The 12,919-nt window shown below is 46.7% G+C and overlaps 3 non-coding genes across 3 annotated transcripts; all 3 read right to left on the bottom strand.

Annotated features, from left to right (window-relative positions):
* Positions 1–5,212: 5,212 nt before the first annotated feature.
* Positions 5,213–5,376, bottom strand: LOC142771465 (U1 spliceosomal RNA). The gene has a single exon (XR_012885935.1). It is a non-coding gene; the product is annotated as a U1 spliceosomal RNA (small nuclear RNA).
* Positions 5,377–7,970: 2,594 nt separating this feature from the next.
* Positions 7,971–8,134, bottom strand: LOC142771596 (U1 spliceosomal RNA). Its single transcript, XR_012886012.1, has one exon. It is a non-coding gene; the product is annotated as a U1 spliceosomal RNA (small nuclear RNA).
* Positions 8,135–10,731: 2,597 nt separating this feature from the next.
* Positions 10,732–10,895, bottom strand: LOC142771642 (U1 spliceosomal RNA). The gene has a single exon (XR_012886040.1). It is a non-coding gene; the product is annotated as a U1 spliceosomal RNA (small nuclear RNA).
* Between the last annotated feature and the right edge of the window lie 2,024 nt (positions 10,896–12,919).

The raw sequence follows: 12,919 nt of genomic DNA, 5'->3' as shown, positions 1-12,919 counted from the left end.
TTCGGCACTAATCCCACCTGATGTAATATGCCTGCAAGAAGTTGGGAACCGTCCCGTCAAATTGCAGGGATATTACACATTATACGATCCAAAATACCCCCGCGTTGCAGCGCTGGTGAGTAACTTCATGACAGTTGCGCTAGACCATTACGATCAGACTGACATTAATCACCAAATTATCGATGTCTTCCCACAAAAACGAGGAAAAGTACGAACGAAAATTTTAAACATATACAGTCCTCCCAAAAACCGGAATGACGACTTCGGCCCACTCCTAAACGAGGCAGTTCGAGCCGTTGGCACCAGAGATCAATTAGTGGTGGTGGGCGACTTTAATGCTCCGAGCACCGCTTGGGGCTACGTCCGGGATTCACCCAAGGGAGTGTTATTAGAGAACACCACGTCTAAATTAGGTTTTACCCTTATCACTCTGCCAACAGCACCCACCAGGCTTGGTAATAGCATTAGCAGGGACACGTACCCTGATTTGACCTTCACCTTCAACATTAAAAATGCCACGTGGTCAAACCTCGATGAAAACCTTGGTAGTGACCATTATATTCTTAGCACCTCTATAGCATCACCAAAAGTTCGTCGTGTCGCTGGTGACGTTGTGATGACAGACTGGGTGACCTTTCGAAAGCGCCCTCTGCCGGAGCAAACGCCCTGTGATGTCAGTGGGTGGGTTGCTTTCATTCGAGAAACGCATGATGCCACCTCTAAGAAAATAGCGCGCACAGTTGAGGCGCCTGCGATAGACCGGCACCTATTGCACATGTGGGATAGTAGGCGACGCCTGATCAAGAGATGGAAAAAACAACGCCTCAACCGCTGCCTCTACAGGCGAATCGCTGCTCTGTCGGAGGAAGCGAATGAATACGCAACGAAACTTGCCACCGATGGTTGGGTGCAGTTTTGCGGTTCTCTCCGCGGTACACTAGGGACTAGCCAGACGTGGGCGATACTGAGGTCCATGCTGGAGCCGGACAAATCTAAGTCCTCCATGACCCGCATTCTTCAAAGAATAGTACACAGCTACCCCGGCACCGACGGAGAGTTGATCCAGGCGCTTAAAGACCGTTATATCGGTACTGATGTGGTTCCGCCATGTACATTAGAGTACATCGGCAGCGAGAATGCCACATTAGACGCCGCAATCACGAAAGAAGAGGTTTTCGCGGCAGCCCAGGCAGCCAATCGGAACTCTGCGCCGGGGTCGGATGGTATAACAAACGCTATGATAAGAAACCTCAGCACTGAGGTTCTTGAGCAGATAACGCAATTTCTTAACGACCACTGCTGGTCCCAAGGTCACGTTCCTCCGGAGTGGAAGGAAGCCAAAATAATAACTATACCAAAGCCCGGTAAAGCACCATCGCTCGGAGCCCTGCGGCCCATTTCGCTTACTTCGTGCATGGGCAAGCTCTACGAGCGAGTAATACAGACACGGCTTCAAAATTACATTGAAAAAGAAAATCTGTTTCCCGCTACCATGATTGGTTTTCGCTCCGGACTCTCAACCCAGGATGCCTTCCTCCTTTTAAAAGAAGAGGTCATGAGTTGCGTACCCAGGGGAGGCGAACATTTGGTCTTGGCCCTCGACCTCAAAGGGGCCTTTGATAATGTTTCGCACGAGGCCATTCTCTCTGAACTAAACACAATCGGCTGCGGAAAGCGTACATTTAACTACATTAAATCCTTCCTCTCTGGGCGGACGGCAACTATTGGGATAGGCGACACGAGGTCGGTGCCGTTCTCGATGCCAAATAAAGGCACACCGCAAGGGGCAGTCATCTCCCCCTTGCTCTTTAACATAGCTATGCGCAGACTTGCTCACGAGCTCGAAGCAATCCCGCACCTTGGATATACATTGTATGCGGACGACATCACACTCTGGGCTACGAAGGGTTCACTGGCGCTGAAAGAGCAGACCCTCCAGGCTGCTGCGACAGCTGTGGCAGAGTTCGCAAGAAATAGTGGGCTGAGCTGTGCGCCTGAAAAATCTGAACTCATAAGAATACACAGTAAGTATTACAAAAGTAACGGTGCCATAAACTTACAGGTAGACGGCCATGCCATAGCCGAGGTTACTCAGGCCCGTATACTTGGCTTCTGGGTCCAAAGCAATGGCAAAGCCAGTCACACGATAACCACCTTAAAGACTACGGTTAAACAGATAGCTAGAATGATCCGTCGCATCACTTATCATAAAAAAGGCATGAAAGAAAAGGATACTCTCCGGCTTGTCCAGGCCTTAGTTTTGAGCAGAGTGACGTATGGCCTACCGTACCACTCACTCGACAGAAGTGAGGAGAGCCAGGTGGATGTGCTCATTAGAAGCGCTTTTAAGGCAGCACTTGGTCTACCCACCAGCACACCGACCGAGCGGCTCCTAGCTCTCGGTATACATAACACTTATGCTGAGCTCAGTGCCGCAGTCCTCATGTCTCAGAGGAATCGTCTAAGTGAAACTTCAGCAGGCAGGGCGATACTCACTAGAATAGGAATTTCGCCCCACCCACAGCACATTGATGAGGAGCTGGTCGACGTAGCCCAAGAGGTCCGCAGGCGAATCTCAATCGCACCGGTGCCCAAAAATATGCATCACGACTTTCACGCTGAGCGACGTACTGCGAGGGTAAACTGGCTTCGAAAGCAATTCGGCTCAGCTTCAAATGTCGCGTACGTCGATGCGGCCAGTTTCGATTGGCAGAGACACATAATTACTGTTGTCGACAACAACATGACGCTGCTAACGAGTGCCTCCGTACGCACGACCTCGGCTACAAAGGCGGAGACGATGGCCATAGCCTTAGCCTTAAGGTTTCAGGAGCGTAGAGGGGAGCCATCAGTTATTTTATCCGACTCCCAGGAAGCCTGCCGGCTCTTTTTAAGGGGCCGCCTTCCAGCAATGGGGCTGAGGTTGCTAGGATCCAAACTCACTCACCACCATCGCTTGATCTGGTGCCCGGGACACGCAGGTCTCGAAGGCAATGAAAGGGCGGACGCTCTAGCTCGTGCGTTTTGTAACCGAGCGGAGAATCCATCTCTTTCATTGACCATGCCAATTTTACCTAGGGAGATTCTAGCTCACCAGCGCTTCACGCGTCAAAAATGTGGAACACCTCACAGATCCCTTAATGGGGAAGAGGCCACTGACCTTAGAAAAATTCAAACGGATGTATTTCCGCACCTACTGAAGTTACACGCGATACATCCAACTCTTTACCCGGCTGTATGTCCGTGGTGCGGCGGAAGACCGACTCTCTACCACATATCGTGGGGGTGCGATCGTAAACCAAGTGACATAACCAATTTTCTCGGCGAACCTTTAACACCTAGTATGGAGCAGTGGGAGGCACACCTCGCTAGCTCGGACCCAGGAGTGCAGCTCGCACTACTGGATCAAGTCCGGCGGGCGGCTAAGGCCAGTGGAGCCCTGGACGTAGGGCCCCAACCATAAAGGCTCTAAAACGCCCCTCTCCCTTTCCCCTTCAATAAAGTTTTACTCTCTCTCTCTTCATTGTTGAACCCTCTCATGAAAACTTTTCAGCGTCTATTGTTGTGGATCTCCTCTAACAGTGTGACAGCGGGAATCCTCAAATGGCCAAGACTACTATTTATTTCCCATCTCATTAGACCGAAACGCGCGGTCCAAGGTACAAGTGTTGCGTTAGCGGGAATTATTGCATCGCAGTCTTTGCTTAGGTTGAGAATCTTGGTGGTGGAATGATAAATTGTTGTTGTATGGATTGATGGTAGATATCATACGAGCTAAAATTTTAGAAACGACAGTGAAATCGCTTGAAAACATTGAACACACTCGAAAATAAATTGCGGGTAGTGTTAGACAGCTACAAAATAAGAAAAGCAAACATTATAGGAGGTTCCAAACTGAAACATTCTAAAACACCTAAAGCACGGACGTCTACTGACAAGGTATGTTATTTTGATATTAAAATTCATTTCCGTATGCTGCGATCAACACTCAACACTTGATTGATGTTAGGCCACTACAGTACCAATACTAGCGACTTGAAGTGGCGGCCTGGCTATTGAAACGTCAGGTAACAAAATTTCTGAAATAGGCGCGCTTGTGCGTCACCAAAACATTCAAAGAGGGCGCTTGTGTGTCGCCAACCCATAGATGAGCCGCCAGGATTTCTTCAATAGGACAGGAGGGGGGGGGGGGGGGGGTGAGCAAGTGATTACATCCTGGGGCCGTATCAACCGCTAGTGCCCACAAGCTAGGGTCCTTTCAGCACCGCCCCCGTCTCGAAGTGTGGAGCGGGCATGGCTGCTGACGTCACGATATCTTGTAAGCATGTGAAGAGAAAATTTGGACGTCACAGCACACTCGGGGTGCCTGCAGTTGAAATATAGCGATTCGAGATAGCGATTCTTCGAGTTGATGCAGCGATTCGAGAAAGCTTGTAAAATTGAGCTTTTTTGTGTGTTATAAATATTAAAAAGAAAAAAAAAGTCTAAGTCAAGGACAACCAAGACAGCATTATAGGTACTTTGTATTAAATTTGCAGCATTTCTTTGCGAACTTTGGTGATTTTAAGGGTATCTATCTATCTGGCCGCTTAGGTTTGGGTGGTCTCGTCCGAACACGGCTGCTGACACCAAAGCCCGAGCACTCGGAACGAGGCTCCAGCTACCTGCCTTCGCTTTTATGTGCCAGGGATGGAATCGTCAGCTATCTCGATTTTATATTATTTTACCTAATTTTCCGCCCACCAAGATCAATGGTAGGCACTCTTCGCAGCTCGCAACCGGAAATAAAGTTCGGGATAGTGAGCTGGGCCAGAAGGGTCGCTGAAGCACAGCAATGTGCGGCCATCTAGAGTGGCCCGAAGGCCCGTTGTCATCCTGCTTCCACTTTCCCTGCCACACCTGCCCTCAAATCATTCTTCCAAGGATCAATAAAGTCCCTTACCTACCTCAGGCATATTTCTTCATCTTCTTCACCCACAATGTGAAGACATAATACGAATAGAGATAGCGCAAAAACTTCAAATATTCCAATTTTCTCTCCAGATGCAGCCTTGGGCAGGTATATTTTAAGGGCTCTGAGCAACTCTCACTTAACACAAGAAAACGACACATCGGAAGCCATATCGGAGAACCTGGATCTCAATAGCTTGCACTCTCCTCCACCGCACAAGTGTTTCAGCGGGTGTATAGATCTTCCTTTGGATGGTAAAATAGGGGGAGAGCGCGAACGCAGTCCCCCACTACCAAAAATTGCATGCCCCATCTGCCCCAGTTTGGGGTAGTGGCAGGGGTCAGCACGAGCGCAGTGCAATGTCCGCGCCTCTCCCTGGGGGCACCGCCATCTTGACCACGGTCACCCCGACACCAGGTAAGTATGCCAGACAACGGGTCGCACTCGGTCAGCACCCATCGCGACGTCTTGTGTCATTCTGGTGAGGTGCAGACGACGGTCGAAGATTGCTGTTTGCTTCTTGTATATTTTAAGGAGCCATTTCAAGAAACACTAATGGCCCACTAATATGCGTCGACCTGTTAAATAAAATTGAACCTAGCTCTGATTGATGATTAAAAAAAAAGCTCAAGTTTGATCAAATATAATAGCAGTTTTAGCGCAACAAGCATGAATCATCTTTACGCCGCTAGAGGCGCTAGCGCTGCGGTCAATTAACGGAGGGCGCACGTTTCATCCAAGGCTATTCATGTTCATGCACTTGTGCATGCACATTTTCAGCTCCACATCATGACGTTCCAGTCAATAAAGAAATTACAGCACAGTCACTTTCCATGTGAAGGTTTCGCATAACGTCCACTGCGAAGATACGTGCGATCTACTAATTGTTTTTTTTTCTGCGCTTCGGGAAGGGATGTTTTGCATATTCGTACATTTTAATAGACCCATTTTTTTTTGTAATTCGAAGGTATTTTTTTATGGAAAGCAAGTAGCGAGTTAAAACGCACCCGTCCTCTCGTGCTTATGGCTTATGGTACCTTTGTCTTGGGAAAAAAAAAAACATCATGGGCGAAAGCCAATACAATTTAATTTTAAAGACTAAGCTGTGTATAGAAAACTGTCATGTGAAAGCTCAGGCAGTTTGAAGACACTGTGCGCTTTCATATTCTCACATCGTTTTCGAACGCATTGGTTTGAACTGGGCAAAGGAGGTCTCTGCAAGTCTCAATTTCGATTCGCAGCAGCCCATGCAATTATCTAGTAAATGTGCATAAATCGAAGTGACGAACTGAGGCGCTGAACGCTGAAGCAGCAGCAAGCAAGCTCTCTTCATTGTTGAACCCTCTCATGAAAACTTTTCAGCGTCTATTGTTGTGGATCTCCTCTAACAGGGTGACAGCGGGAATCCTCAAATGGCCACGACTACTATTTATTTCCCATCTCATTAGACCGAAACGCGCGGTCCAAGGTACAAGTGTTGCGTTAGCGGGAATTATTGCATCGCAGTCTTTGCTTAGGTTGAGAATCTTGGTGGTGGAATGATAAATTGTTGTTGTATGGATTGATGGTAGATATCATACGAGCTAAAATTTTAGAAACGACAGTGAAATCGCTTGAAAACATTGAACACACTCGAAAATAAATTGCGGGTAGTGTTAGACAGCTACAAAATAAGAAAAGCAAACATTATAGGAGGTTCCAAACTGAAACATTCTAAAACACCTAAAGCACGGACGTCTACTGACAAGGTATGTTATTTTGATATTAAAATTCATTTCCGTATGCTGCGATCAACACTCAACACTTGATTGATGTTAGGCCACTACAGTACCAATACTAGCGACTTGAAGTGGCGGCCTGGCTATTGAAACGTCAGGTAACAAAATTTCTGAAATAGGCGCGCTTGTGCGTCACCAAAACATTCAAAGAGGGCGCTTGTGTGTCGCCCACCCATAGATGAGCCGCCAGGATTTCTTCAATAGGATAGGAGGGGGGGGGGGGGGGTGAGCAAGTGATTACATCCTGGGGCCGTATCAACCGCTAGTGCCCACAAGCTAGGGTCCTTTCAGCACCGCCCCTGTCTCGAAGTGTGGAGCGGGCATGGCTGCTGACGTCACGATATCTTGTAAGCATGTGAAGAGAAAATTTGGACGTCGCAGCACACTCGGGGTGCCTGCAGTTGAAATATAGCGATTCGAGATAGCGATTCTTCGAGTTGATGCAGCGATTCGAGAAAGCTTGTAAAATTGAGCTTTTTTGTGTGTTATAAATATTAAAAAGAAAAAAAAAGTCTAAGTCAAGGACAACCAAGACAGCATTATAGGTACTTTGTATTAAATTTGCAGCATTTCTTTGCGAACTTTGGTGATTTTAAGGGTATCTATCTATCTGGCCGCTTAGGTTTGGGTGGTCTCGTCCGAACACGGCTGCTGACACCAAAGCCCGAGCACTCGGAACGAGGCTCCAGCTACCTGCCTTCGCTTTTAGGTGCCAGGGATGGAATCGTCAGCTATCTCGATTTTATATTATTTTACCTAATTTTCCGCCCACCAAGATCAATGGTAGGCACTCTTCGCAGCTCGCAACCGGAAATAAAGTTCGGGATAGTGAGCTGGGCCAGAAGGGTCGCTGAAGCACAGCAATGTGCGGCCATCTAGAGTGGCCCGAAGGCCCGTTGTCATCCTGCTTCCACTTTCCCTGCCACACCTGCCCTCAAATCATTCTTCCAAGGATCAATAAAGTCCCTTACCTACCTCAGGCATATTTCTTCATCTTCTTCACCCACAATGTGAAGACATAATACGAATAGAGATAGCGCAAAAACTTCAAATATTCCAATTTTCTCTCCAGATGCAGCCTTGGGCAGGTATATTTTAAGGGCTCTGAGCAACTCTCACTTAACACAAGAAAACGACACATCGGAAGCCATATCGGAGAACCTGGATCTCAATAGCTTGCACTCTCCTCCACCGCGCAAGTGTTTCAGCGGGTGTATAGATCTTCCTTTGGATTGTAAAATAGGGGGAGAGCGCGAACGCAGTCCCCCACTACCAAAAATTGCATGCCCCATCTGCCCCAGTTTGGGGTAGTGGCAGGGGTCAGCACGAGCGCAGTGCAATGCCCGCGCCTCTCCCTGGGGGCACCGCCATCTTGACCACGGTCACCCCGACACCAGGTAAGTATGCCAGACAACGGGTCGCACTCGGTCAGCACCCATCGCGACGTCTTGTGTCATTCTGGTGAGGTGCAGACGACGGTCGAAGATTGCTGTTTGCTTCTTGTATATTTTAAGGAGCCATTTCAAGAAACACTAATGGCCCACTAATATGCGTCGACCTGTTAAATAAAATTGAACCTAGCTCTGATTGATGATTAAAAAAAAAGCTCAAGTTTGATCAAATATAATAGCAGTTTTAGCGCAACAAGCATGAATCATCTTTACGCCGCTAGAGGCGCTAGCGCTGCGGTCAATTAACGGAGGGCGCACGTTTCATCCAAGGCTATTCATGTTCATGCACTTGTGCATGCACATTTTCAGCTCCACATCATGACGTTCCAGTCAATAAAGAAATTACAGCACAGTCACTTTCCATGTGAAGGTTTCGCATAACATCCACTGCGAAGATACGTGCGATCTACTAATTGTTTTTTTTTTCTGCGCTTCGGGAAGGGATGTTTTGCATATTCGTACATTTTAATAGACCCATTTTTTTTTTGTAATTCGAAGGTATTTTTTTATGGAAAGCAAGTAGCGAGTTAAAACGCACCCGTCCTCTCGTGCTTATGGCTTATGGTACCTTTGTCTTGGGAAAAAAAAAAAACATCATGGGCGAAAGCCAATACAATTTAATTTTAAAGACTAAGCTGTGTATAGAAAACTGTCATGTGAAAGCTCAGGCAGTTTGAAGACACTGTGCGCTTTCATATTCTCACATCGTTTTCGAACGCATTGGTTTGAACTGGGCAAAGGAGGTCTTCTGCAAGTCTCAATGTCGATTCGCAGCAGCCCATGCAATTATCTAGTAAATGTGCATAAATCGAAGTGACGAACTGAGGCGCTGAACGCTGAAGCAGCAGCAAGCAAGCTCTCTTCATTGTTGAACCCTCTCATGAAAACTTTTCAGCGTCTATTGTTGTGGATCTCCTCTAACAGGGTGACAGCGGGAATCCTCAAATGGCCACGACTACTATTTATTTCCCATCTCATTAGACCGAAACGCGCGGTCCAAGGTACAAGTGTTGCGTTAGCGGGAATTATTGCATCGCAGTCTTTGCTTAGGTTGAGAATCTTGGTGGTGGAATGATAAATTGTTGTTGTATGGATTGATGGTAGATATCATACGAGCTAAAATTTTAGAAACGACAGTGAAATCGCTTGAAAACATTGAACACACTCGAAAATAAATTGCGGGTAGTGTTAGACAGCTACAAAATAAGAAAAGCAAACATTATAGGAGGTTCCAAACTGAAACATTCTAAAACACCTAAAGCACGGACGTCTACTGACAAGGTATGTTATTTTGATATTAAAAATCATTTCCGTATGCTGCGATCAACACTCAACACTTGATTGATGTTAGGCCACTACAGTACCAATACTAGCGACTTGAAGTGGCGGCCTGGCTATTGAAACGTCAGGTAACAAAATTTCTGAAATAGGCGCGCTTGTGCGTCACCAAAACATTCAAAGAGGGCGCTTGTGTGTCGCCAACCCATAGATGAGCCGCCAGGATTTCTTCAATAGGATAGGAGGGGGGGGGGGGGGTGAGCAAGTGATTACATCCTGGGGCCGTATCAACCGCTAGTGCCCACAAGCTAGGGTCCTTTCAGCACCGCCCCTGTCTCGAAGTGTGGAGCGGGCATGGCTGCTGACGTCACGATATCTTGTAAGCATGTGAAGAGAAAATTTGGACGTCGCAGCACACTCGGGGTGCCTGCAGTTGAAATATAGCGATTCGAGATAGCGATTCTTCGAGTTGATGCAGCGATTCGAGAAAGCTTGTAAAATTGAGCTTTTTTGTGTGTTATAAATATTAAAAAGAAAAAAAAAGTCTAAGTCAAGGACAACCAAGACAGCATTATAGGTACTTTGTATTAAATTTGCAGCATTTCTTTGCGAACTTTGGTGATTTTAAGGGTATCTATCTATCTGGCCGCTTAGGTTTGGGTGGTCTCGTCCGAACACGGCTGCTGACACCAAAGCCCGAGCACTCGGAACGAGGCTCCAGCTACCTGCCTTCGCTTTTAGGTGCCAGGGATGGAATCGTCAGCTATCTCGATTTTATATTATTTTACCTAATTTTCCGCCCACCAAGATCAATGGTAGGCACTCTTCGCAGCTCGCAACCGGAAATAAAGTTCGGGATAGTGAGCTGGGCCAGAAGGGTCGCTGAAGCACAGCAATGTGCGGCCATCTAGAGTGGCCCGAAGGCCCGTTGTCATCCTGCTTCCACTTTCCCTGCCACACCTGCCCTCAAATCATTCTTCCAAGGATCAATAAAGTCCCTTACCTACCTCAGGCATATTTCTTCATCTTCTTCACCCACAATGTGAAGACATAATACGAATAGAGATAGCGCAAAAACTTCAAATATTGCAATTTTCTCTCCAGATGCAGCCTTGGGCAGGTATATTTTAAGGGCTCTGAGCAACTCTCACTTAACACAAGAAAACGACACATCGGAAGCCATATCGGAGAACCTGGATCTCAATAGCTTGCACTCTCCTCCACCGCGCAAGTGTTTCAGCGGGTGTATAGATCTTCCTTTGGATTGTAAAATAGGGGGAGAGCGCGAACGCAGTCCCCAACTACCAAAAATTGCATGCCCCATCTGCCCCAGTTTGGGGTAGTGGCAGGGGTCAGCACGAGCGCAGTGCAATGCCCGCGCCTCTCCCTGGGGGCACCGCCATCTTGACCACGGTCACCCCGACACCAGGTAAGTATGCCAGACAACGGGTCGCACTCGGTCAGCACCCATCGCGACGTCTTGTGTCATTCTGGTGAGGTGCAGACGACGGTCGAAGATTGCTGTTTGCTTCTTGTATATTTTAAGGAGCCATTTCAAGAAACACTAATGGCCCACTAATATGCGTCGACCTGTTAAATAAAATTGAACCTAGCTCTGATTGATGATTAAAAAAAAAGCTCAAGTTTGATCAAATATAATAGCAGTTTTAGCGCAACAAGCATGAATCATCTTTACGCCGCTAGAGGCGCTAGCGCTGCGGTCAATTAACGGAGGGCGCACGTTTCATCCAAGGCTATTCATGTTCATGCACTTGTGCATGCACATTTTCAGCTCCACATCATGACGTTCCAGTCAATAAAGAAATTACAGCACAGTCACTTTCCATGTGAAGGTTTCGCATAACATCCACTGCGAAGATACGTGCGATCTACTAATTGTTTTTTTTTCTGCGCTTCGGGAAGGGATGTTTTGCATATTCGTACATTTTAATAGACCCATTTTTTTTGTAATTCGAAGGTATTTTTTTATGGAAAGCAAGTAGCGAGTTAAAACGCACCCGTCCTCTCGTGCTTATGGCTTATGGTACCTTTGTCTTGGGAAAAAAAAAAAAAACATCATGGGCGAAAGCCAATACAATTTAATTTTAAAGACTAAGCTGTGTATAGAAAACTGTCATGTGAAAGCTCAGGCAGTTTGAAGACACTGTGCGCTTTCATATTCTCACATCGTTTTCGAACGCATTGGTTTGAACTGGGCAAAGGAGGTCTTCTGCAAGTCTCAATTTCGATTCGCAGCAGCCCATGCAATTATCTAGTAAATGTGCATAAATCGAAGTGACGAACTGAGGCGCTGAACGCTGAAGCAGCAGCAAGCAAGCTCTCTTCATTGTTGAACCCTCTCATGAAAACTTTTCAGCGTCTATTGTTGTGGATCTCCTCTAACAGGGTGACAGCGGGAATCCTCAAATGGCCACGACTACTATTTATTTCCCATCTCATTAGACCGAAACGCGCGGTCCAAGGTACAAGTGTTGCGTTAGCGGGAATTATTGCATCGCAGTCTTTGCTTAGGTTGAGAATCTTGGTGGTGGAATGATAAATTGTTGTTGTATGGATTGATGGTAGATATCATACGAGCTAAAATTTTAGAAACGACAGTGAAATCGCTTGAAAACATTGAACACACTCGAAAATAAATTGCGGGTAGTGTTAGACAGCTACAAAATAAGAAAAGCAAACATTATAGGAGGTTCCAAACTGAAACATTCTAAAACACCTAAAGCACGGACGTCTACTGACAAGGTATATTATTTTGATATTAAAATTCATTTCCGTATGCTGCGATCAACACTCAACACTTGATTGATGTTAGGCCACTACAGTACCGATACTAGCGACTTGAAGTGGCGGCCTGGCTATTGAAACGTCAGGTAACAAAATTTCTGAAATAGGCGCGCTTGTGCGTCACCAAAACATTCAAAGAGGGCGCTTGTGTGTCGCCAACCCATAGATGAGCCGCCAGGATTTCTTCAATAGGATAGGAGGGGGGGGGGGGGGGGTGAGCAAGTGATTACATCCTGGGGCCGTATCAACCGCTAGTGCCCACAAGCTAGGGTCCTTTCAGCACCGCCCCTGTCTCGAAGTGTGGAGCGGGCATGGCTGCTGACGTCACGATATCTTGTAAGCATGTGAAGAGAAAATTTGGACGTCGCAGCACACTCGGGGTGCCTGCAGTTGAAATATAGCGATTCGAGATAGCGATTCTTCGAGTTGATGCAGCGATTCGAGAAAGCTTGTAAAATTGAGCTTTTTTGTGTGTTATAAATATTAAAAAGAAAAAAAAAGTCTAAGTCAAGGACAACCAAGACAGCATTATAGGTACTTTGTATTAAATTTGCAGCATTTCTTTGCGAACTTTGGTGATTTTAAGGGTATCTATCTATCTGGCCGCTTAGGTTTGGGTGGTCTCGTCCGAACACGGCTGCTGACACCAAAGCCCG

This window comes from Rhipicephalus microplus, chromosome 1, assembly GCF_043290135.1.
Source record: "Rhipicephalus microplus isolate Deutch F79 chromosome 1, USDA_Rmic, whole genome shotgun sequence".
NCBI classification, from domain to species: domain Eukaryota; kingdom Metazoa; phylum Arthropoda; class Arachnida; order Ixodida; family Ixodidae; genus Rhipicephalus; species Rhipicephalus microplus.
This window is presented reverse-complemented; position numbering and strand designations above follow the sequence as displayed.